We start from the raw sequence: 25,810 nt of genomic DNA on the forward strand, positions 1-25,810 counted from the left end.
AGGTCATTAGGGTTGGCTCTAATTCAATATGACGGGAATTCTTGTATGAAGAGAGAAAGACTATGTGAAGACAGACACACAGGGAAAATGGCACATGACAATGGAGGCAGATATTGAGATGCTGTAGCTGAAATCCATGGTATGCCAGAGATTGCTGGCAACCAATGGAAACTAGGAAGAGGCAAGGGAAGTTTACCATACAGGTTTTAGAGTGAAGGTGCCCCTGACAACACCTTGCTTTTGGCTAACCTCCAGAACAGTAAATTTCTATTGTTTTAAGCCACCCAGTTTGTGGTACTTCGTTATTGCAGCCCTAAGAAACTGATACACCCCCTCAACACACCCCAGGCCTTACACAGACGTTTCAATTATTATTTTCTGAATGAAGCAGTCAGGCTGTTACTCTTTTGGCACTGCTGCCATAATTTCAGAAATGCATTGATTGCTGTTGTTTTAAATGGGTCCCAGAGGAAAGATCCTTATCATAAATGATACCCTCTTCTTGCCTCTATAAGTTATAGGATATGAGGAGGATTTACCTGCCACTTTCTTGGGAATCGGAATTATGAGTCATTTCTCCATGAAGCTTTTTCTATTTTCTGATATATCTACCAGCATTATTTTAATATATATATACATACATATATATATATATGTGTATATATATATATATATATATATATATATATATATATATATATATTATTGATTTTAGAGACAAAGGGAGAGGGAGAGATAGAAACATCAATGATGAGAGAGAATCGTTGACTGGCTGCCTCCTGCACACCCCCTACCAGGGATCGAGCCCGCAACCCAGGCATTTGCCCTTGGCCGGAATCAAACCTGGGACCCTTCAGTCTGCAGGCCGACGCTCTATCCATTGAGCCAAACCAGCCAGGAGCAGAATTATCTTAATGTGCTTGTTTGAGGACATTCCCCAGTAAAATTTAGCCTCATTTTTGTTTGATTTGGTCATATCTTTAGACTTTTATATGGAAATATCATGTTTCCATAATATTACACTTCCTCTCATTTTCAAAAATAAGTGTTTGATAGGAGAAATTATGCTTATTTATCTTTGTAACTTTCACATCTAATAAAGTACTTATAATATCTATACTAATAAAAGGGTAATATGCTAATTAGGGTGGACATCTTCCAGACGACCATCCAGACGTACTTCCCGACAAAGCTGCAGCAGCTGCCTGAGGCTCAGGCAGGCCGTGGATGGCGGCTGCCGCTGTGAGGGCTGGTCGAAGGCTCAGGCAGCTGTGCCCGGCTGCAAGGCCCGAGGCTCAGGCAGCCATGGTGGCCGCCAATGGCAGCAGCAGTGGGGTGATGGGGGTGGCGCCTTCCTGACTGGCCAGGTCACCTCTGGCAGAGGGAGGCCAGACTGCGGCTTAGGCTGGGGACCGAGGCAGAGGTGATTATGGGTGATTAGGCTGGCAGGGGGCAGTTAGGGGCAATCAGGCAGGCAGGCAGAGGGGTTAGGGGCGATCAGGCAGGCAGGCAGGTGAGCGGTTAGGAGCCAGCAGTCCCGGATTGCAAGACAGACATTCCCCGAGGTGTCCCAGATTGGAGAGGGTGCAGGCCAGGCTAAGGGACCCCCTCTTGCCACAAATTTCATGCACCGGGCCTCTAGTCTATATAATAAAAGCCTAACGGACCTTTATGGCAGAACGACTGGTCACTATGATGTGCACTGACCACCAGAGGGCAGATGCTCAATGCAGGAGCTGCCCCTTGGTGGTCAGTGTACTCCCACAGGGGGAGCACCACTCAGCCAGAAGCTGAGAAGCAGCACTAAGGAGCAGCGAGCAGGCGGGCAGTAAGGAACAAGGGGTTCCGACTGCAAGAGGGCACATGCCGGGCTGAGGGACCCCCCCACCCCAGTGCACAAATTTCATGCACTGGGCCTCTAGTTGTAAGCACAAAATAAAAAGATATTAAAGGAATGAACATTATCCATTTCTTCATCAAATGGCAAAGAAGTAAGAAAACATTCCCAATTATGTACAATATTTGACAATATAACATTTGATAGTATTTTAAATGACCATTCATTGTACAAAAAAAATATGGTAAGGGAATACAAGAGATACAATGTCCAGCGTAAAAAGAAAAATTAATTTTCTAGCACAGATTGGCTATTTTTAAAGCATGCTTTATTATTTGTTTCTGCAAATAATATATATTTTAACTGACATTTTCATGACTTCTGAATGTTTCACCTCATAATTTTTACCTAATAGTAGCTACATTACTATTGAGGAATATAATTTGGAATCCAAGTTCCATTTCTATTAATCTTAGCACATTAGCGTTTTCCAGTCAATTAAACAGGCCGGCACCATCTTCACCGATGACTGATGCGAAGACAGCATGTAGTTTTAGAATTCTTGATGGATAAATGATAGCAATCCATGAACCCCACTGAGCCTGTAGACAGCATCAAAATCAATCATTCAAACTCCCTTTTATCCATTACCCACCTAATAGCTAGAAAGTCCATTTTAATAGCTAGTCATTAGGGACTTGCCTTGGCATAGAATAAAGAATACTTATTTAGGCAAATGGCATTTGCCTTTAATAATAATTATATATATATATATATATATATATATATATATATACACACACATATATATATATATATATGTATATATATATATATATATATATATATATATATATAACGTATACTTAATTTTCCTGTCCTCATTTAACCTAAGAACTTATAAAAGCTCTAAATGTAATTAGCACTCCTTAAAAAGTACCTGATTATATTTTATAAAAATCACTGACCATAAATTTTTGAGATTGCTTGTCCAACTTGCACAAGTGAAATACTCGAAGGATAAAAATAAAAGAAGGAGTTAATGGAAAGCGAGAGGAAAAAATATCTCTGAAGAACTATCAGTTACGTTATTATAAGCTAAAACACTACTATTTTTTATGGGGCTGTGATCTCTCCTGTGTGTTGAACACTCCGTTTTTTTCTCCCCCTAGATATTTTTCTGACTAGCTGTTAGGGAACTGACTCTTCACCATTTTTGACTGCCTCTTTGAAATTGTCCATCCAGATATAATGCACCCTACTAGTGAAAAGCCAGGGATGTAATCTAAGTTTGGTCAAATAGATGTCCTCATTATAATAAATTTGAATCTTGAGGGTACTGCTGCAAGTATGGAGTGCATTTATCTTGTCAAAATCCACATTGAACACTGATCTGTGTATCTGAACTTGCCAGGTACTTCTCTCTTTTCTCACTCTGATTTCGGTTCTCTTTTTAAAAGAATTCATAATACATTCCCACCTTATACCACTTTCTAACTAAGAAAGCTCAAATAATATGTTAGGAGAAAAACCTAGGTGACCTTTGGTTCTGCTATGACTTCTTTAAAAAAATACCAAAGCAAACTGTCTGAAGAAAAAAATTGATAAATTGGACTTGATTAAAATTAAAAACTTCTGCTGTGCTAAAAAATACCACTAAGAGAATGAAATGACATGCCACATACTGGAGGAATATATTTTCAAAACCTATTTGTGATTAAGTACTGCTATCCAAAATATACTAAGATCTCCTAAAATTAATAAATAAATACATAATGGAATTAACAAATAGGCAAAAAATCTGAAAAGACAATTCACCAAAAAGGGTGTACAGATGTCAAATATCATCTCAATACTCAATGAATGATCAATATCATATGTCACTAGGGAAATGTAAATTAAAACAATGAGATACCAATAACAGCAATTAGAATGGCTAAAATCCAGAACATTGATACTATGAACTGCTGGAGAGGATTTTGAATGGTAGAACCTTTCATTCATTGCTGGGGTCTGCAGAATGGTACGGCCATTTTGGAAGGAAGCTTGTGATAGTGGGAAAGGGCATGTAATAAGAACAGAGCCACAGTTGTCTAATAATTACTCACCTTACTAACTATAGATAAGAAGTTTTCTTATAGACCTTGGGTAACCGGAAAATGAAACAGGGCTGTAAAAGAATAAGATGCCTCAATGGGTCCATTACTCAGAAAAGAAATACATTTTGAGAGCAGACCAAGGACAGGACATGCTTTGATTTGGTTGCTGTGCCCTGACCCTGACCTCCTCCAGGAATTTTCCTCAGGAATGCTGACCATTCTTCAGTCCCAAAAATGGGCTGCACTGTTTGTAACATCATAAAAGATTAGCCACCTGGACTAGGTGTTGGACTTTGAGCTCCTGAAGGCCCGACTGCAGACCCTCCCCTCCCCTTTCCATGTACATTTGCAGCTTGCAGCTACATGTAGCTATCTTCTCCTTCCTGAGTATATAATCAGCCAACTGGCGAGGGGGGTCAGAGCAGAATTTCCAGGGCGACTGACTGCTCTCCCCATACTGCTGGCATTATTGGAATAAACACTCATATATGATTCAACCCTGTCTCTGATTAATTTGGCTCAAGTAGTGACAGGCGGCCTAGGACCAATTGTGTCTGGTTTCATTTGGACAGCGTGTTACAAAACTATTTTTTTTTTTTATTGCATGAACCAGCAATTATGCTTATTGCTATTTATCCAAATGAGTTGAGATTTTACATCTACACAAAAATCTGCACACAAATGTTTATAGCAGCTTTATAAATAATTTCCCAAACTTGGAAGCAACCAAGATGTCCTTCAGTAAGTGAAAAAAATAGCAAACTGCGGTACATCCATCTAATAAAATATTATTAATAATAAAATGAAATGTTAAGCCCAGAAGAGATATGGAGGAACCTTAAATGTATATACGTAAGTGAAAGAATCTAATCTGAAAGTGCTACAAATTGTATGATTTCAAGTATATGACATTGTGGAAAGGCAAAACTAGGGGACAGGGAAAATACTGGTTGCCAGGGTATAGGGAAAGGGAGAGGGAAATGAAGAGGTGAAACACGGGGCATTTTCAGAGCGGTGACAATTTTCTGTTTTATGGTAATGGTGAATGTATGTCATTATACATTAGTCAAAGCCCTTAGAATATATAACACAAGGAATAAACCCTAATATAAACTATCAACTTTATTTAAAGATGATGTACAAATATTATCTTAATTGTAACAAATATACCACACTAATGTAAGATGTTAAAGGGGAATTTTGAGATGTTTGTGAGGAGGTACATGGCAACTCTCTGTATTTGCTGCTCAATTTTCCCATAAACTTAAAATTTCTCAAAATAATAAATTTTATTAATTAAAATTTTTTTATTCAATGTTAAAATTAAGTAAGTATAAAATAAATTAATAATTTTTAAATGGTACATTTGCAGCATTTGTATTTTTGAGATTATTAAAGTATAGGGACTACACGATGATATAAAGTACAGCACAGATAATACAGTCAATAATATTGTAATCATGATGTATGGTGCCAGCTGGGTACTGGAAATAATCAGGGGGTCACTTTGTGAAGTATGTGATTGTCTAACCACTATGCTGTACACTTGAAACTAATAAAAATAATACTGAATGCAAGCTGTCACTGAAACAATTAAAAGTTAAATGAAGAAATAAAGCAAAGAGCCTATATGATGCTTTTAGAATACCCTCCATATAATCTCATCAGACATAACTATAAAATTTGTTGATAACTGAACTCAGTCCATATTAGTGAAGTAATGGTCTGTTATTAAAAGTGATGGTTATGACTCTACAAATTACAAGTGAAAATTATTATTTTTGTCCACTTGTCTTTTACCAATATGAATACAATTATAAAAACAGGATTTTGGATTTCTAGAAAGAAACAATGAGCAATAGGGCAACTGGAAACACATCAAAGAATTTTGCCAAAACAGTTATTTAAAAAAGATGTTCAGAACTTCTGAACATAAAGTAATTGAGTGATTTAATATTTTAATCAATATTTTGAAATACAATGGAGATTCTATATTACATGAAGAAAGTATAGCACATTAAATCCCACCCTGTGTTAGGCACATTACGGTATACTTGAGTAAAACCCTGGCCCCTAAAATAAAGCATTTTTATGGCTATGAATCTGTTCCTTTGGCTGCTCCAGTCTGGAAGGACTCATTTTCTATCCTAACTTTTTTCTTTGTTTCACTGTTGCCTTCTGTGGCAAAATAAGAGCAAATAATAAACTCCTTAAAAATAAAACAGGAAGGTATTTATTTAGACATTTGAGATAAAAGTCACAACTCCCTTATTATGCCATCTCTAGATTCTCATCAGGCTTGTATTATAAGTATGATAATACACAGGCAAACACATACATGTCTGTTTAGTAGTTTTTCATTCATCTGAAATAATTCTATTTAATCTCACATTAATAATTTATATCTAGAAGTGAATTTCACTGCCTTGCCCAGTTTCTTCAATTTGATCAAATTTCATAAAGCATTAATGACAGATCTATTATAGGAATGAACACAACCAAAAATAAGTAAAATTTAGTTACTGCAGAGCACTCATACTTTTGATAATTTCAAGTGATGTTGTCAATTTAATTACTGACTTATAATCTATCTAGATTCAAAAATGAGAAAAATTACAGCCAACATATCCAAGGCATAACATTTGATATGAAAAACTGATATAAAAATGAAATTATTGTGGAATGGTAAGAGTTGGTGCATCGAACACATATAATGAATTTCTATATGCTTGAAAAATTACCCATATGTCACACTAAATGTCTGCATCTGGTTCAGACAGACTGGGCCACAGTTAATTTCCTGCAGACCACTGTGGTAATCTATATGGCACTACAGTAAAATTAATGAGGAAAAGTTTGAGAATTTATTAAGCAGTAGGAAGTTAATAATAATATATCCAAAGGTTCTATAATGGGGAGAAGTAAAGGTAAATGATAACTCCATAAATATTTTTATACATTTGAATTTTTCACCTGAGAATTTAATAAAAAATAATAATGAGGGCTAACTTGTAATTCATATTAATGTATATATTTTTGAAATGCATTTCTAGGGTAAGGCAATACCATATGTTTATATATTTGAACTCCAGCACAAATAAAATGATAAGGAAGGGGTATTGACTTGGAATCTGTTCTGAGACCTTTCCTCAGAAGATAAAATTACTAATATTTGCGTTTTCCACTGTGTGATTAAGTTGCTATTTTACTCACTCACAAAACAAATGGAAAAGACCTGGAATAGTCAAAGCAATCTTGAGAAAAGAGTTAGGAGAATCATATTTCTTTTTTTTATATATAAATATATTTTATTGATTTTTTACAGAGAGGAAGGGAGAGGGATAGAAAGTTAGAAACATCGATGAGAGAGAAACATCGATCAGCCGCCTCCTGCACACCTCCTACTGGGGATGTGCCCGCAACCAAGGTACATGCCCTTGACAGGAATTGAACCTGGGACCCTTCAGTCCACAGGCTGATGGTCTATCCACTGAGCCAAACCGGTTTCGGCGAGAATCATATTTCTTGATGTCAAATTGTATTACAAACCTATAGCAATCAAAACAACATGAAACTGGAATAAAAACAGACATATAGGCCAATGGAACAGGCAAGTCCAAAAATAAATGCAAGCATATATGATCAGCTAATTTTTGGAAAAGGTGCTAACAATATACAATAGGAAAAGATTAGACTCTTCAACCAATGGTGCTGGGAAAATTGGATATCCACATGCCAAAGAATTAATTGAACCCTTATCTTACACCATACACAAAATCAATTAAAAATGAATTGAAGACTTAAATACAAAAACTAAAAACTTTTTCCTAGACAAAGACATAGGAAAAAAGCTCCCTGACATTGGCTGTGGCAATTGTTTTTTGGATATGGCACCAAAAATACAGGCAACAAAAGCAAAAATAACCTGTAATCTCAATCTAATCAATAGGAATATAAGAGAAAAACCCAAAGTAAGGCACATTCTATGAAATATCTGAAAAGTATTCCTCAAAACAGCTAAGGTCAATGAAAAATAAAGGGAAACTACTATAAGCTAGTATAGGAGAAATAACAAAATAATGCAATGTGATTCTGGAATAGAAAGTATGCATAACTGAAAAATCTTAGGGAATGCTGAATCAAGTGAGGAGTTTAGTTAATAATGCAGCAAAGTTTGTGTTAGTTAGGACAATATACCATGTTAATGTCAGATTATCTACACAAATAAAAGAGAAAGATGCAAATTGACTGTACCTCCACTACACCCACAAGCCACGCCTACCAACCAATAAGGAGTATGCAAATTAACCCAACCAAGATGGCTGCAGCCACGGAGCAAGCAGGAGGCATGAGTTTCCCCAGTGATGGAGGACAAGCTTCCTGGCCTGCCCTGGCCTCCACTCAAGGCTACAAAGTTTCAATTATAGAATATAAATAAATCCCAAATATCAGGGCCTCTGCTTGGGTCACCAGGGGGCATGGCCTACCTGCAAACCACCACAGGCCCCTTGCCCAGGCCACCCCATGCCCCAAGGGAACCCCCACCGTGATCCAAGACACCCTTCAGGGCAAACCAACTGGCCCCACCCATGCACCAGGCCTCTATCCTATCTAATACAAGAGTAATATGCAAATTGACCATCACTCCAACACACAAGATGGCTGTCCCCAAGTGGTCAAAGATGGTTGCCCCCTGTGAACACAAGATGGCCACCACAAGATGGCCAGCAGGGGAGGGCAGTTGGGAGGGACAAGACCTGCAAGGGAGGGCATTTGGGGGTGATCAAGCCTGCAGGGGAGGGCAGTTAGGGGTGACCAGGCTGGCAGAGGAGGGAAGTTGGAGGTGACCGGGTTTGCAGGGAAGGGCAGTTAAGGGGGTCCCAGGCCTGCAGGGGAGGGCAGTTGGGGGGGACCAGGCCTGCTGGGAGGGCAGTTAGGGGTGACCAGGCCTGCAGGGGAGGGCAGTTAGGGGCAATCAGGCTGGCAGGGGAGTGGTTAGGGCGTGATCAGGCTGGCAGGCAGAAGTGGTTAGGGGCAATCAGGAAGGAAGGCAGGCGAGCAGTTGGGAGCCAGCAGTCCTGGATTGTGAGAGGGATGTCTGACTGCCCGTTTAAGCCTGATCCTACCGGGATCGGGCCTAAACAGGCAGTCGGATTCCTTGAAGGGTCCCAGATTGGAGAGGGTGCAGGCTGTACTGAGGGACATCCCCCCACCCCCCGTGCACGGTTTTTATGCACTGGGCCTCTAGTTCAGTATAAGTGAAAAAGGTGAGAGATATACAGGAACTCTTTGTACTTGAAAATATGTGTATTTGCTACTGTTTGGTGGAGTCTTTGTTCTTAAAATCATTAATTAGGTGGAGTTGGTTGGTAGTGTTATTCCAACCTCTATATCCTGGCTGTTTTTTATATGTTGTATCAGTTACTAAAAGAGGAGGGGGTATTATGTGTAAAACTATAATTGTGGATTTGTGCCTAGTTCTGTTTTTTGTTTTGTTTTAAATATATTTTTATTGATTTCAGAGAGGAAGGGAGAGGGAGAGAGAGAAACATCATTGATGAGAGAGAATCATGGATCAGCTCCACACTGGGGATCCAGCCCACAACCTGGGCATGTGCATGTGCCTAGGTCAGGAATCAAACAGTGACCTCCCAGTCCATAGTTTGATGCTCAACCACTGAGCGACACTGGTTGGGCTGGTTTTTTGTCTTGTTTGGTTTCGTTGTTAAATTCCATTAGGGTTTCCTTTATGTAATTTGAAGTTGTAGTCTTAGGTGCATTAAATAGTCAAGCATGTTATATCTACAATATCCCTCCTCAGCTCTTATAATTACCCTTAAAATGAAGCTTGCTTTGCCTCTGATATTAATATAGCCTCTCCAGTTTCCTTTCAATTAATTTCTTCATGATATATTTTTATAGTACTATAATACTTTATTTTCTTAAGTCCTATATAACTTTTTTTAATTCTTTATTTTTAAAAGTATTACATAAGTCTCCTTTTCCCCCCATTGACCTCTCCCCAGCCCACCCCCACCCCTTGCAATTTAGTCTTTTGAAGGGATTAAAAAAATTCTGTTTTTATTTTTAGTTGTCTTTTAAAATTATTTTTGGAGTGAAATGATATTTCCATCTTTCTACACTTTAGGAGAAAATGAAATTAGATACATTTTTAAAAGTTAATTTTATAAATATATAATATTACACATATTATATATTTGCACACATATATGTACAATAGGCACTAAGATGCTTTAAGAAAGTCTGCATTTCACCATAAGTAGAAATAAAAGCATTTCACAAAAGTTATTTTAATCATTACCTATAGTCACTCAAACCCAGTTTTATATAATGTGCTTTTATTTTATTGAGTCTACATTTACAAACTTATTCCTACTTCTTTATGTGTAGTAGATAAAACATTCAAATAAGAAGTTCAATATTTAAAATATGTTCTATTTTAGATGGTTGTTTATGTTTTGTAAAATAAAATCCTAGTTCTGTTAGTCAGTGAAACACAGACCCTTACTTGTGGTCAGAAATGCTTCCTTGCAACTCCTCAGAAGATTTGACAGGATCCAGAGGTCAGTTATTTCTCAACACCATTTTTTCTACCTTCATTTCTATCAATATCATTTGCCCTGAAATTTTTTTCAGATCAGCCCCAATTTTAAGTTATCAGGACTCATTCTGATACTGTGAATAATGCATTCCTCACTATGCCTCTGTCAACAGCTGAGGTCGTAGGCCCTCATGGATTCATGGTACTTGACTGTGTTCTAAAATTCCAGAGTCCTAAAAGAGCTTGTATCTCTTCACACTACAGCATTCATATGTAAATTATTCAATCTTAACACAGAATACAATTATACTCATTTACATATTATGAGAAATTTGATTTTTATCCAGATGAGATACTGGTAAAAAATAGCTGATAAATAAAAGGAGAAAATTCCCCCAGAACTTCCAGCATCTGTTTAATTTAAGGAAAAGGAAAAGTTACAAGGTGTGGTGAAAGGAAAAGCGTGGGCATGTGAGGTGGGTACTTCCAGGGAGGCTTATATAGCCTTTTATCTTGGGACATTGTTTCAGATGACCTAAACATTTACCATAACCATCCTCTCTTAGGCTCATCCTAGTTTGGAAATTCATTGTTTCTAAATGGTAAGTTATTGAGAAATTATATCTATGTTTAACATCACAAATAAAGTTTTAATGTCATAACCACCATTCAGAAAAAATATTTTCGGGTATCAGTAGGTTTTACTCCACTTATACCCTACAATATTGTTGGACCACAGTTTCTTTGATGTTGGCCTAAGTCATGAGACTTTTGAGTCAGTGATATAATAGCTAGGACACATGAAGCCATTCTCACCCTTAAATATGTATGAGACTTACAATTAAATATTTCTGCTTATTATCATGGGTTTATAATATATATTTCCATATTAATTCTATGTATTTCCACTATATTATATTTTATGAACCTCATTTAATATAACATTTATCTCCAAAACATCAATGTTCTCAAATAAAGAATAAAGACACTTTTAAAAGATTTCACTTCCAAATCGTAATTAGTTGTCTAATATTGGTATGCAAATATTAAATAAATACACTAATAATTATGTGAAATTTTGATGTACACAGTTTATACTATTCTAGAGGCCCGGGGCACAAAATTCGTACATGGGTGGGGTCCTTAGGCCTGGCTGGCAATCAGGGCTGATTGGGGCCTTCCGGCTGCTGGCCCGGGCCTTCCTGAGGGCTGCTGGCCAGGGCCTTCCTGCCAGCTGTTGGCAGCCTGCTGGATGGGGGGAGGGACCGTGGGAGGATGGCTGGCTGAGGAGAGGGACTAGGGGATGTTGGCCGGCCGCAGGAGGTTGGCTGTAGGAGTGCCCTGACCAACAGGGGGCAGCTCCTGCACTGAGCGTCTGCCCCATGGTGGTCAGCGCACATCATAGTGACCGGTCGTTCTGGTCGTTCTGGCATTCCAGTCGCTTAGGCTTTTATATATATACTAGAGGCCCGGTGCATGAAATTGGTGCACGGGGGGTGTGTCCCTCAGCCCAGCCTGCACACTCTCCAATCTGGGACCCCTTGAGGGATGTGTGACTGCCTGTTTAGGCCCGATCCACGGGCCTAAACAGGCAGTCGGACATCCCTCTCACAATTCAGGACTGCTGGCTCCCAACTGCTCACCTGCCTGCCTTCCTGATTGCCCCTAACTGCTTCTGCCTGCCAGCCTGATCACCCCGTAACCACTCCCCTGACAGCCTGGTCACCCCTAACTGCCCTCCGCTGCAGGCCAGGTCACCCCTAACTGCCCTCCCCTGCAGGCCAGGTCACCCCTAACTGCCCTCTCCTGCAGGCCTGGTCCCCCCCCAACTGCTCTCCCCTGTAGGCCTGGGTCCCCCCCAACTGCCCTTCCCTGCAGGCCCGGTCACCTCCAACTTCCCTCCTCTGCTGGCCTGGTCACCCCTAACTGCCCTCCCCTGAAGGCCTGGTCCCTCCCAGCTGCCCTCCTCTGCTGGCCATCTTGTGGCGGCCATCTTGTGTCCACATGGGGGCAGCCATCTTGTGTCCACAGGGGGGCAGCCATCTTGTGTGTTGGAGTGATTGTCTATTTGTATATTACTCTTTTATTAGATAGGATAGAATTCTGGTGCACGGGTGGGGGCCAGCTGGTTTGCCCTGAAGGGTGTCCCGGATCAGGGTGGGTGTTCCCTTGGGGCGTGGGGAGGCCTGGGCGAGGGGCCTGTGGTGGTTTGCAGGCCGGCCATGCCCCCTGCGACCCAAGTGGAGGCCCTGGTATCTGGGGTTTATTTATCTTCTACAATTGAAACTTTGTAGCCTGGAGCGGAGCCAAGCCTCCTGCTTGCTCCATGGCCACAGCCATTTTTGTTGGGATTTATTTGTCTTCTATAATTGAAACTTTGTAGCCTTTAGTGGAGGCCTGGGCCTGCCAGGGTGTGCAGAAAGCTTGGCTTCCTCCATTGCTGGGGAAACCCAAGCCTCCTGCTTGCTCTGAGGCCGCATCCATCTTGGTTGGGTTAATTTGCATACTCGCTCCTGATTGGCTGGTGGGCGTGGTTTGTGGGTTTAGCAGAGTGATGGTTAATTTGCATATTGCTCTTTTATTAGATAGGATAGATGTGTCTAGTGAAAGAATTGCTAAATGTCTGGCTGTCATGAATTGACAAACACAATAATGAAGTATGACATTTTGTTGGTAAAACACTATTGTAAAGAGAAGTGTGAGTCCTAGACATACATTATACTCAATGTATGCATAAAGAAAGTAAATACCAATGTATGACTAGTTTCTGTATCTGTGAGAAAGAAGACTTATTTTGTTATATTAGAAATTTCCAAAACAATGATTTCTATGACATTTATCAACAGATTGCTGTACTAGTTAATAGCTATCGTAATTTCATGGTAGATAGTGACTATGTACTAAATCAAAATTTTTGTAATATTATATGATTTTCACTGCAAACTCTACCATTCCAACTACCTGAGACTACTGTCCTGGAGAAGATCAAGAATATTTACATAAGAAGGTAAAAAATTAGTAAAAATGTGGGGAATTGTATGAACTTTATAACATGTATTTAAGAAGGACTATTTTCACAGAACAGGACTGAGAAATGAAAATATAATTTTAACTTCTCACAATCCAGCCCCTGGCATATTATGGAACATGCAGTCAATGTATAAAGAAATGAAGACTTTGCTAGAAAAATAAGAAATGTTGAACAAATGGTAGATCAATTGAAGTGAGTTTGGGAATGGCCACGAAGCTTTATGCTGTGAATCTTTTGCTGGTAAATGAGTCAGTGACATATGGGTGAGGTAGAAGGCCATGCAGATATTTGATTAACACAATATATACATATATATTTTGAGAAACATCAGCATGGGAAACTTGGCTGTAGTCTTCCAAGGTGGGCTCAGGGACTCAATTAGCATAGGGTGTTCTGCTTTACATGCAAAAATTTTAATCACTACTTGAGAAATGAAACATATTTAGTTCAAGTAACAGGTACACTTCAACAAATTATAACCAATGAGTATAAAAATAAACATGTACATATCTGTTCTTTTTTTGGAATAAGTCACAATCATAACAGTGTAAGCAATATTGAGAATAAATGATATAGCTAAAGATATACCTCTGTATGCCATTTGTCATACTGATTCCTTAGGAAATGGGAAACAAAATTTTTATTATTTTAACAGAAAAAAAAAGTAGAGAAACTTTTTAGAAAATAAAATTTTACATGTAAAAATGCACACCACAAAGTAGGACCTTTACTAAATCATAGGCATAAATGCTAAAGAAAGTTTGCTCAAAGATGAATTTGCTTCTATTCTAGCTCGATGGGTGGGTGTGAGAATTCCTATAAGAAAAGTCATCAGAAAGATAAGTCGCTTTAAATCCCATGCCATTATTTTCATCATTCATAAGTGCTATTTGAAGTTGCATTAGTACACATTTGCTTTGTTGATTTATTTTGCTACTTTTTCCCATGTGAGGGAATACAACTGTTACAAATGATTCCCTTCGGCCTTTTCAACATCATTATGTAAGAGGATTTGAAACATAAAAGAAGGTACTGCTGTACTGGAGTGCAAGTCACCGGGGAAAATTAATAGTATTCTGTGTAAGTAGGTAACAGAATTGGCAAAATCTCTGTTTACTGGTTATTAGGAGCATCTTGGTTTCTGAAGTTATTATTAATAATAATCAAGATAATAATCCTCTGAAGATGCAGATATTAAGGGGAAAGAATCAGGACATTTCTAATATACTAGTATTGGAAAACTGCTAATGATGCATGCATAATATGTGTGGAATGCTGCAGGCAGGAGCGTTGGGGAGTGAACATTGTTCTTGTCTAGTACCAATAGCATCACCGGAGCTGTCTAAGCTGGTGTTAATATACAAATATAAGACAATACAGATTTTAAAGGGAAAAACACACAACAGTTTAGGGTTAAATGTAGAATAAAAGGTTATATATACTTGAAAATGTTTAACTTATGAGGAAGATAAAATTATTTAAAATAATTTGCTAGTGACATGACTTCATATACATAATTTTAAAAACTGACAGCATTACAAAGGAAAATATCAAAAATTCCAAGTCGTTAGCTGTTTTTTCCTTTATCTTGTCCCACACTGTCATAATGCCTTAATGTATATTTATTAATTTAATTTTTATGTCTGTGTGTAATTTTCAGCTAACAGTCCTCCTATTTAGTTCTTCAAAGCTCTTCTAGTTTCTGTAATACTCGTTTTCTGTATATTAGACTTACCTGAAGTATGAGGGGGGGGGAAATCCTGAATACAAATTACTGTGTAGAAATTTGTTCATTTTTGTATTACATACATTTTGGGGGTTTCTTTGCATATTATTATTTACAGATCCCAATACAGAAATAGAATATAAGAAATAGAATCAAATAAAAAGAGTCAAATATACCATGAGCACAAAAAACAATGGACTAAGAGGAAACATCACTTCTTAACAGCTACTGTGATGTAGGTTCTAAGCTATGTTTTTCTATATATTAATTTGAATTACTTTTTAAATATAATATAGACATATTACTATTTTCATCATTTAACAGATGATGAGAGTTCTCTGATCCTATAAAATGTTCAATGACAGAGCCAAAATTGCCAGTAGAGTATTTCCTACTCTAAAGGCCTCAAAAATAAACAAGTATGCAAATGAAACATCGCAGAAAGTCCAGAGAAGATCCACATATAAATGAGTGACTAATTTATGGCATAGTAGAATTACAAACTTTACATTTATAAAATTATAAATTATAAAATGAGGAAATCATATACTCATTAATAAAAATAAAGTTACTCAAACAATGGTTTATATGAATTGGGAGAAGTGTTAGTACTAACTCAAATGAGACAAAAATCCCAGAGGATTGAATTCTTCAAACTTCAGGATATTATCCTAGGGAAAATTTTCTTAACACAGAAGTGAAACCATAGAGGCAGCATAAACAATGTGAACAAAAGCAACACACAAGTGCATATTTACAATATATGTAACTGAAAATATTAGAAATGCTTTACCTGTTTAACTACCCCCTCCAACCATGACAACCACTGAGCTTGCTATTGTCTTTATGGTTTTGCCTTTTCTGGAATGTCATATTAATGGAATCATACAGTATGTTGTCCTTCCAGATTAGCTTCTTTGATTAGCAGTATCACCTATGATTCATTCATGTCTTTTCATTGCTCATTCCTATTTATTGCTGAGGAATACTCTATTTTATGGATGCCACACACATTTATTTTTCCATTTACAAACTGAAGGACATATTGATAGCTTCCAGTTTTGAGACATTATGACTAGAACATATCTCTGCCCATTAATATACATCTCCGTGAGGCTTTTCAGATAGTTTCTCTATGGATATAATTTTGGTATGTTTCATGGGAGGAAGTGAGCTCAGGATCTTCCTACTCCACCAATTGACCCCAGGCTATTGTTATTTGGGAAATTTTTCAAGATTTCAAAATACATACTTAACCTTTTTCTTTTATCTCTATCTTAATTTTTTTCGTGGTTTATCAGAGAATTAATTATAGTGCATTGAGTCTGGCTTGAAGAATGTTAAGATGCTTTTTTGCTCACAGGAATGGATGGAGTGAAATCCTAAACCCTGATACCAGGGTACAGTTTTACTAAAGTTTTATAATGCAAATTCTTCTCCAATGCAGTAAAATAATAACTCTTTACATAATCACAAAAATCTATATTCCAATATAAAAAGTATTGAAAATGCTTCTAAGGAGATGTGGACAAATAATTTGCCCCCAGTGGTCCTCATTCTATAATTTGTATCTTCTTCGTTATCCTTCTGGTATTAGCATCCAGTGAGATGCATGTGTAATTGATAATTTGAAGCAAGTCACTCCCTGGAGTGAGATTTAAGATGCCTTCAGTCACAATGTGCTCTCACTCACCCACACTCTAAGGAGAAAGGATTTCCTGTTAAGCTGTCACTTAATATTTTCCTACTAATTACAAGTAATCGTTTTATAAAAAGAAGTGGAGCCAACTATACAGCTTTTTATAATTTAAAACATCTTGAAAATATACAGGAAAAGGAAAGCAGTCAAAACCTCTATCCTAGACCCTGAACTCTGACACCCGCCAGGAAGGTTTTCTGTGTTAATAAAAGCACTCGCCTTGGGAAAGGGGCCTTCGGACCTCATTTTGCTTTCGGTATTAAAATGTGGTGAAGAGGGAGGCACTAGAAGTCAAAAGAAATGTAATTTCACCAGAACATTATCATTACCTAAAGCAGATGTAGCAACTCTCATCTCCATTCCAATTTAAAATACAAAGGGGATAAAGCACTGCTTTACACCCCAAACCCATTAGCTTCTGGGATAGCACAAAGGTTTCATACATCTGGATATTAACTATAATTTCCCAGGCAATACAATTTCAGCCTCACCTGTATGGCCATGTTATTAGCAGAGTTATGACTATTGATAGGAGACTGATGAAATAAAATTTGGGGCAATAAATATGAGCTCATATCCCAAGACCCCTTTTCTAGCCAACCCATCTGAGAAAGGAATGGCAAACCATGCTTCCTGATATGGGAATATTCAGAATTCAGAATGTGCTGCTGCTATGCAGTTTAGAGTTCAATTATTTATTCTTAGCAATCACTCTTTTTTTTTTTATTCCTAGTGTTACTGAGATAAAATTGACGTATGACATTGTATAAGTTTGAGATGTTCAACATGATGCTTAAGTTAAATGAATTCATTCATTGATTAGTTAGTAAATGGTTCTTGTCCATATCTAGAGAACCTCCCAGGCATTCTGGTTGCTTCTGAACTGCAGCCTTGCCAATTTTTTTTTTTTTTTTACTATCCTTTCAAGTAATCCAAGTCTTTCTTTGAACTCACTGAGTTGGTTTGAGGCCTGATATTGGCTGATAGAATTCCCCAAAGTGACTGACTTTCTGCCAGCCTGCATTGCCAGGTACCATCTGCTCCTGCATTCTGTGTCACCACATCCGAACACCTTTGAAGATTCACAGCTATTTCATGTTAATCCTCTGATGTTCACTGTCTCGCTGCACTATACATGCTAGTTCTGGTGAATGGTTGGCTACAGACACATGTAGATGTTGCTGTGTACTCAGCATATACATCCCAGAATGAGAATGCTCTCTTCCTTCCATCACACCCAATATTACAGAGTTTGTTCAACTCTGTACTCAGTATTTCTTTCACTCTAAATGTCTTCCTATGCATTATCATTGTTAGTGTTCCTCTGAATTAAGACACAATGCACAGAATAACTTGGGCCCATTGATCTTTCTGAGCTCTCCAAGACCAATAATAAAAATAGAAAAATTATCTGACGGAAGAGCAGAAGGCTCAAGCCATGCTTTTGTATAAGAGAAAGAAAGAATTATATTATGTGGGGAGGAGAGAGTCAAAGGAGCATGAAGGAATAAAAATGGAAGGCTAAATGAAAAAGCTGCTGTATGTCTCAATGCTCTAATGGAGTCAGTTCTGTCTTAACCTCCCATTTCTCCAAGGCCTTCTAAATTTTATTATTTGGTTCATGTTACTTGATGAAACGTTTTCCAGAGTTACATAAGCTTCTCATTGCTATACACCAAATACATGGCTTCAAAGGGCAGAGGGAGAACATGGAAAAAAAACACTTCAATTTCTCAAAGGTGCTTATCATCAGAAATATTTCTGATCAAATAAAAAATATCTTTTTAGATATATAAGTTCTTTTTATCTCTATTAAGTGTCATTTCCCACTTTCTCACTGAGGATAAATGATGTGGTTTTATTGGCGTTTAACAAGCATTAGGACATGGAGAATAAATATTTGATGAAAAATATCAGCATGACATATAATACAAACTCATATTTACAATGAATTCTCTGGTAATATTTAATTCATAGATGCCACTTACCTGAAGTTTTTCTAAGGAAATCTACCTTAAAAATCTACCTTAAATGAGACCATGAGGGAAAGTTAGATTTTTTAATTGGGAAATATAACTTGTGGGGTATTTTTCAAGAAAAAATTGTGTGTGTGTGTGTGTGTGTGTGTGTGTGTATCACCTTGCAAACTCAAAAACTGACCAAGCACAGGAACTCTTTCATCTTAAGTTCTATTTTTAATCTCTTCTTTTCTTAGCCGGGGATGTAGACTTACATTTTCACCCTCATATTAATTGTCCTGTTTTATGTATTTTATCAAAAGATATCTAAAATTATTTTGGAGTCAGGAAAACCAAAGTCAGTAGAGGACAGAAATGTTATAAATTTTTATCCTCAGATGAAGTTTTGACTCCATCTAGGTAACCATCAGAACCTAAATTGTGAATTTGACAAATTTTATTTTCTGCATAGGAAACTTGACTTTTTCTTTTTCCTTCATTAGCAGTTATGACCAACCACTTTAAGGGCTTAGAGTCTCAATGATACTTAACCTTTGCCTTTTATGAAAATAGATAAAATAAATCTAATATGAACATTTATATTGTGGAAGAAACCAATTCATATTTATGCATTAAATATATTGATTTGGTTTTAAAATACATTTAACTCAAATTATAAATTTACCTCATAATAACAAATTGTTAGACATCAATAAACCAGAAGGAATTGAATGGGCATGGATATTGGTTTGGATATGGATAAATATCTGTAAATACAGAAGAAACTCAAAAGTAAATTTGATTATAATTTCAGTTTTCTGGTCCTTTAGATTCTCACTAATAAATTAGACACAGTGATGCTGGTCTATGATTCAATGGGGTAGTAGGGAACTTTAAAGCAGGTGAATTTTTAAAAAAACCCTAAAAGTGAGGCCCCTTGAAATCTGAATCATTCATGTTAATAAAATACCATAGTAAAAAAACTTATTTATCAATAACAAGTAGTCAAAAATTTTGTTATTCTGCTGTCAGTTCATCTACTTTATAAAAAAAAATGGAACCTTTTGGAAACAAAGCATGTGCATCTTGCCGTTATTGTTTGATCACTACAATATAACCCAAATCTACAGCTGCTATTGAAATCACGGAATAGCCAACATGGAATAGCCTCCTGTCTGACACATGGCATTGTCTAACCCTTCTGTCTGATTGCAGAACTTGTCTTTTATATTTTTAAAATTTCTGGGCTCTATGGCTATAACACTGGAAAATGTTATTCATCTTGAGACAAGCCTTGGCATCCATGTGGGTAGTCTAAATCCTGCCTGGAGAGATATCCAACTGGCTGACCATTAGATCATTTTAGGGGCAGTTACCAACACTGTCAGCAAGAACAAACAAAACATAATAAAGCCTTCTCTATTTTGTACTCATAGAGTGCAAAACGTGTGGGATCCTTTCGATAATTGAAACATTTCTTATTTAGCAATAAAATAAAACATATATTTCTTCCTTTTGCCTCTCTCCAGCAGGGAGTTTTCAAAGATCTCAAATTATCTAATGTCTGTTAACAGGACCTTATACCAAATAAGTTCCATATTTTTCACTTATCATTTTTTAAAGGAAAGACACTGCTTTTTTTGTTCTTCCTAAGCTATTTTTAATTATATCAAGAAAACATATTAATCTCTGAGTAAAAGTGTGTTAGTTTTAATTTATCCTTCAATATAATATTTTTTAAAGTAATGTTTCTGAAAAAAAAAAAAGGTATTATTTGTTACAAGCTTGGCGAGGACTCTTAAAAATCCATCACCTACTGCTTAGGATCTGTATTTTAAATGCACAGAAACTTCTTTCATTTTTGTAAATAAGGGAAATATGTAGTCTTGAATTTTGATATAAGCAAATTTTTTGCCCTTTCACATTTCCATGTGCTTTTGGAATCAAAGTTAGAAATTTTTTCTCCAAGATTATAGATTGTTTTTTAAGAATTCATTTTGGGAAAAATAACTTTATGCATTATTTTCTTACATTGCTTTTATAGATACATTGAGTTTATATAATTTACTTTCCTTACTAACTTGTTTTATAGTCAGGGTATTTATTTTTAATCTAAAGTGTATAAGGATACCATACACACACACACACACACACACACACACACACACACACACTTTTCCCAAAAACCTTTTATGAAAATATATAAAATAAATGCAGTTTTAGGCTTTAGATAGCTTATTAATTTCTCTATTTATATTGCATAAATATTCCCACACACCCAAGGACAATTTTTGTCTTTCCCTATGTTGAACTAAGCAAGTCTCTTCAACAAGCTCATCTCATATCATTTTCCTTGTCCCTGGCACTTGACATTTTTTTAACAATTGCTCCCTGACCCATGCTAATAGCTTCAGTTATAAAACAATCTCCTGATTCTATGGGCTGAATTGTGCTCCCCACCCATTCATATATTGAATCTCTAACAATTGGTACCTTAGAATGTGGCTATATTTGGTAATATAGTAAACCCTCCATCTTGATTTAACAAATTTCAAATTTGATGGACAAAATTTCCCGAACACCCTGTTAATTTTAAAATGATTTTAAACAAGATTTGCTTATAATCAAATAAGCAGGTTATTTTTTATTATTAATTCACTGTTATTTTTAACACATTTTAGCGAATGGCCATATGTTAGAAAAAACACTGTAGTGACTTTGTGGACATAAATAAATATTACATATCTACAACTATAGTCCACATTTTTAAATCCAAGAGTCACAGCTTATAAACAATGTTTGGCTAATGATTAGCATGAGATCATACTGCATAGCATGTGCCAACGGGTTCTGTTGTTGGGTAGCATGTCTTTCTGTAGCAGTTTTAATGTGTGCCGACCGATGTTCTGATGTGCACTAAGCCACGTTCCAGCTGTGTGCATTTGCTTACTTATGGTGATTGGTGAATGCAAACATTTAATAGACCTATTTAGCATAAATTTAAAATTATAGTAATACATAAGAAATTTTTCTGTAAAATTAAACTTTTCATACATATTTAATTTTAATTACACTAAGGTGTCTGCATAAGCAAAAACAGGTAAATTAACTTATTTGTCAATTTTTTAACACACGCATTTGGAAAACCTACTTCATTATGTAATGGGCACCTCCCTTGACCAAGTTAGTCTGTAATATGGAGGTTTTACTGTCATTTTTAAGGAGGTAATTAACTTAAAGTGAGGTAAGAAGGGTGGGGCTGTAATCCAATACAAGTAGTGTCCTGAAAGAAGAGATGGGACACCAGAAATGAGTATTCATAGGAAACAGAGGGAAACAGAGGCCATCTGCAAGCTAAGAAAAGAGGAAATCAGCTCTGCCTGAACCCCTATCTTAACTTCCAGCTTCCAGAACTGTGAGGAAATACTGTATGTTTCTATTGTCTAAGCCTTCCAGTCTGTGCTACTTTGTTATGGCAGTTCCAGCACACTAATATACTGACTACTCCTGACTCTTAAGTATAAGCCTATGTAATATCCTATATAATAAAAGCCTAATATGCTGTGTCTGGTAGTCCGTTCAACCAATCAAAGCATAATATGCTAATGATATGCTAAGGCCGCTCAACCGCTTGCTGTGATGTGCACTGACTACCAGAGGGCAGACAGTCAACCAGTCGACCAGTTGCTATGACATGCACTGACCACCAGGGGGCAGACACTCAATGCAGGAGCTGTCCCCTGGTGGTCAGTGCGCTTCCACAGCGGGAGCGCCCCCTCAGCCAGAGGCCAGCACAGTGGTGCTAAGGATGTCCAACTGTTGGATGTCCGTCAGTCTGACATCCCCCAAGGGCTCCCAGACTGTGAGAGGGCACAAGCTGGGCTGAGGGCCCCCACCAAGTGCACGAATTTTGTGCACTGGGCCTCTAGTTTATATAATAGTTTGAGTCCGTATTCTCTCCTTTTTAAACAATCACTCTTTGCTCATGCTATGAATTTTTTATGAATATTATATTCCCATATAATTACTATTCAAAATGTTGATGAACTATAGCTTTTTAGTTGCCTTAAAACATCAGTATAAATAATGAGGAGGGAAGTTTCTCACTGACTTAATTTCCAAGGCATGTTCCCTTGTAAATTCATGCTAGTGTAGATTTACAAAATCTATGTGCCAAGCTTCATGTTAGCTATAAGGCTCATAAAAAGGACATTGGCAGGAGACAATGATATAAATAGACTTTTTTTGTATTATTTAAAAACTGTGACTGGGAACACAGTCACATAATATTAGGGATAACAGAGAGGAGGAATCTGTATCACAGTAGGGCAGTGCCTAAGTGGAGAATAGAAGAATAGTGATCAGGAGTTTGACAAGTGAAAATAGTGAGGGAATAATATGAAGAAAGACATGGAATTTCAGTACTTTCAATCCTTCCTCTTTGCTAGAAACTAGCTTAGTTACCCACAGGCTTACCAGCTGCTGACATTTCCTATATCTGTCACTCCTGAATAAATGATAGCACACTGTTATCTTTATTATGCACAAAAAATTTAGAGCAGTGACATTTCTTGCCCAGAGGAACCAGGCCAATAACTAATAGAATCAGGGTCCAACACCAGTTCAGTTTTCTACAAATGGCCCTCCTTCTAAACCTATACTTCTTTTAGATGCCAAGCATTCTCTATGGTATTATTATGAGGCCCAAATCATTTTCCTGGAATGACAAGAGCAAATATTAGCTCATCATTTTCTATGTCAAACAATTTTATTGGTAGTTGAAAATTAATTAGTTTATTGAGTTATAATTACTTTAAAGAACAATTATGGGTGCTTAAGACCCTACATATCATTTTGAAAAACATGAAACAAAAATTACAAAGGCTTTAAAATGGCCAGGCCAGCATGCCTCAGTGGTTGAGCATTGACTTACGAACCAAGAGGTCATGGTTCAATTCCAGGTCAGGGCATATGTCCAGGTTGCAGGCTTGAGCCCCAGTGTGGGGCATGTAGGAAGCAGCCGATCAATGATTCTCTCTCATCATTAATGTTTCTATCTCTCTCTCCCTGTCCCTTCCTCTCTGAAATCAATAAAATATATTAAAAAATAAAGTATGGTACATTGCATTAAGTGTTAGAAAGCTAGGTGTGAATAAAGGCGTGAAGGGCCTTGGAATGTACATTTTGAAATGGAACACCAATTAACATTAGATTGTATTTTGATAAGACAAAATGCCTCCTGAATGGAATATGATTCCCTGCAAACTAACAATAGGCAGAGTAACTGTGTAGAACACATAATTCTTCAGGAGAGTTGGCAGTTTATATCACAGTTTAAATGCATGGACCCTTTTAGGAACCAATTCTACGTCTAGGAATATATTTTGTAGGAATCCTCAAATGGAAACAGAAATAGATTTTCAATGATATTCTTTGCACCATTCATTCATTCATTCATTCATTCATTCAGTGAAAACGGGTAAGCACCTACAATATGTCAATGTGTAAGGAACTATACTACGCACTGAGCAAAATAGATCCAACACATGCCTTCACGAAGATGACAGATTCATGAGTAAAAAATAAAGTATTCACACAGATGGTTAGATATAAACTGTTAAAGTAATATGAAAATAAACACAGGATACTATGAGAGTATAATGATGGAGTGTTTACAGGAAGGTACACTGAGGTAAATATTGCTGAGTTCATTACTTTTAGGCTATTATTTCAAGGATAAATAGGACATGAGTTAGAATTGAGAGGGGAACCATAAAGGGATGAAATTTAGTCTGTGAGATTAGAGAAATATCCCCTAAGGAAGTAACATTTCATCTGAGATGTGGAAAGGTGGGAGAAGAGAGAAAGAGGGGAATATATGGGGGAGAGAAGAATTTCCAGATAAATGACGCTACTTGTGCAAAGATATGACAAAAGAACATTTTTGCAACTAAAATAATGTCATTGTGACTTAAACACAGCATTTCAAACTCTGACAGAAACCTTTAAATATAATTAAGAAAGAGATAAATTATGTTATACCTATAATATGCAATCCTATGAAAAATACAAAGAGATGATAGATGATGTATTATTAATTGAAACCTCCTATACAACCCCAGTATTTCTCAAGACACTTTGTTTAGGAAAAAAGCAAATATAATACAATAGCATATATTTGTGTGTGTGTGTGCAGGGTCAATGACTTTAAAATCTTTCATATATGAAAACAATATTTCGCCCTTATCATTATTTTTAAGATATTCTATATCCTTCATCTTTACCTGATCCAGAGGGAAATGTTTTCTTATGCTTGGCAGTTGTTTAAGTAGGGAATAGAAATAAGACTTCAAATATGATTCAAAGGTGTATGACTTGGGCACCAATTTCATATTATGGGCATTTGAATTGTGTTGCTGATAGTTATAAGATGTTGACTAATTTCCAGTGTCCCATCTCATTTTTTTATTCCAGATGATAAAATAAAAATTGTACTGCCATAAAATGTGACTGCACTGTACAATTCTGGATCATTATAATTGAAACATTCATCAAAGCAGATGACAGAAACAGGTTTGAAGAAAAATAATATGATCTATTTGGATGAAAATGAATTTTATTGTACGCCATTTGGCTGGGAATAATTCATATAATTGTTTTGTTTTGTTTTTAATATTTTGGAAAGCTGGGTTTAGATAGGTCATTGCAAGAAGAAAATAAAAGGCTGGATTATCAATAGATAGATACTTTTTGCTAAAAAAGAGGGAGAGGTACAAAAGTTTATAGCAAACGTGGGGTGGGGCACAAGGAATCCATAACAAAAAAATTAAATAAGTGCAATAGCCAGCATGGCTCAGTGGTTGAGCATTGACCTGTAAACCAGGAGGTCACAGTTCGA

This window comes from Plecotus auritus (assembly GCF_963455305.1).
Source record: "Plecotus auritus genome assembly, chromosome: 5".
In the NCBI taxonomy this organism is placed as follows: domain Eukaryota; kingdom Metazoa; phylum Chordata; class Mammalia; order Chiroptera; family Vespertilionidae; genus Plecotus; species Plecotus auritus.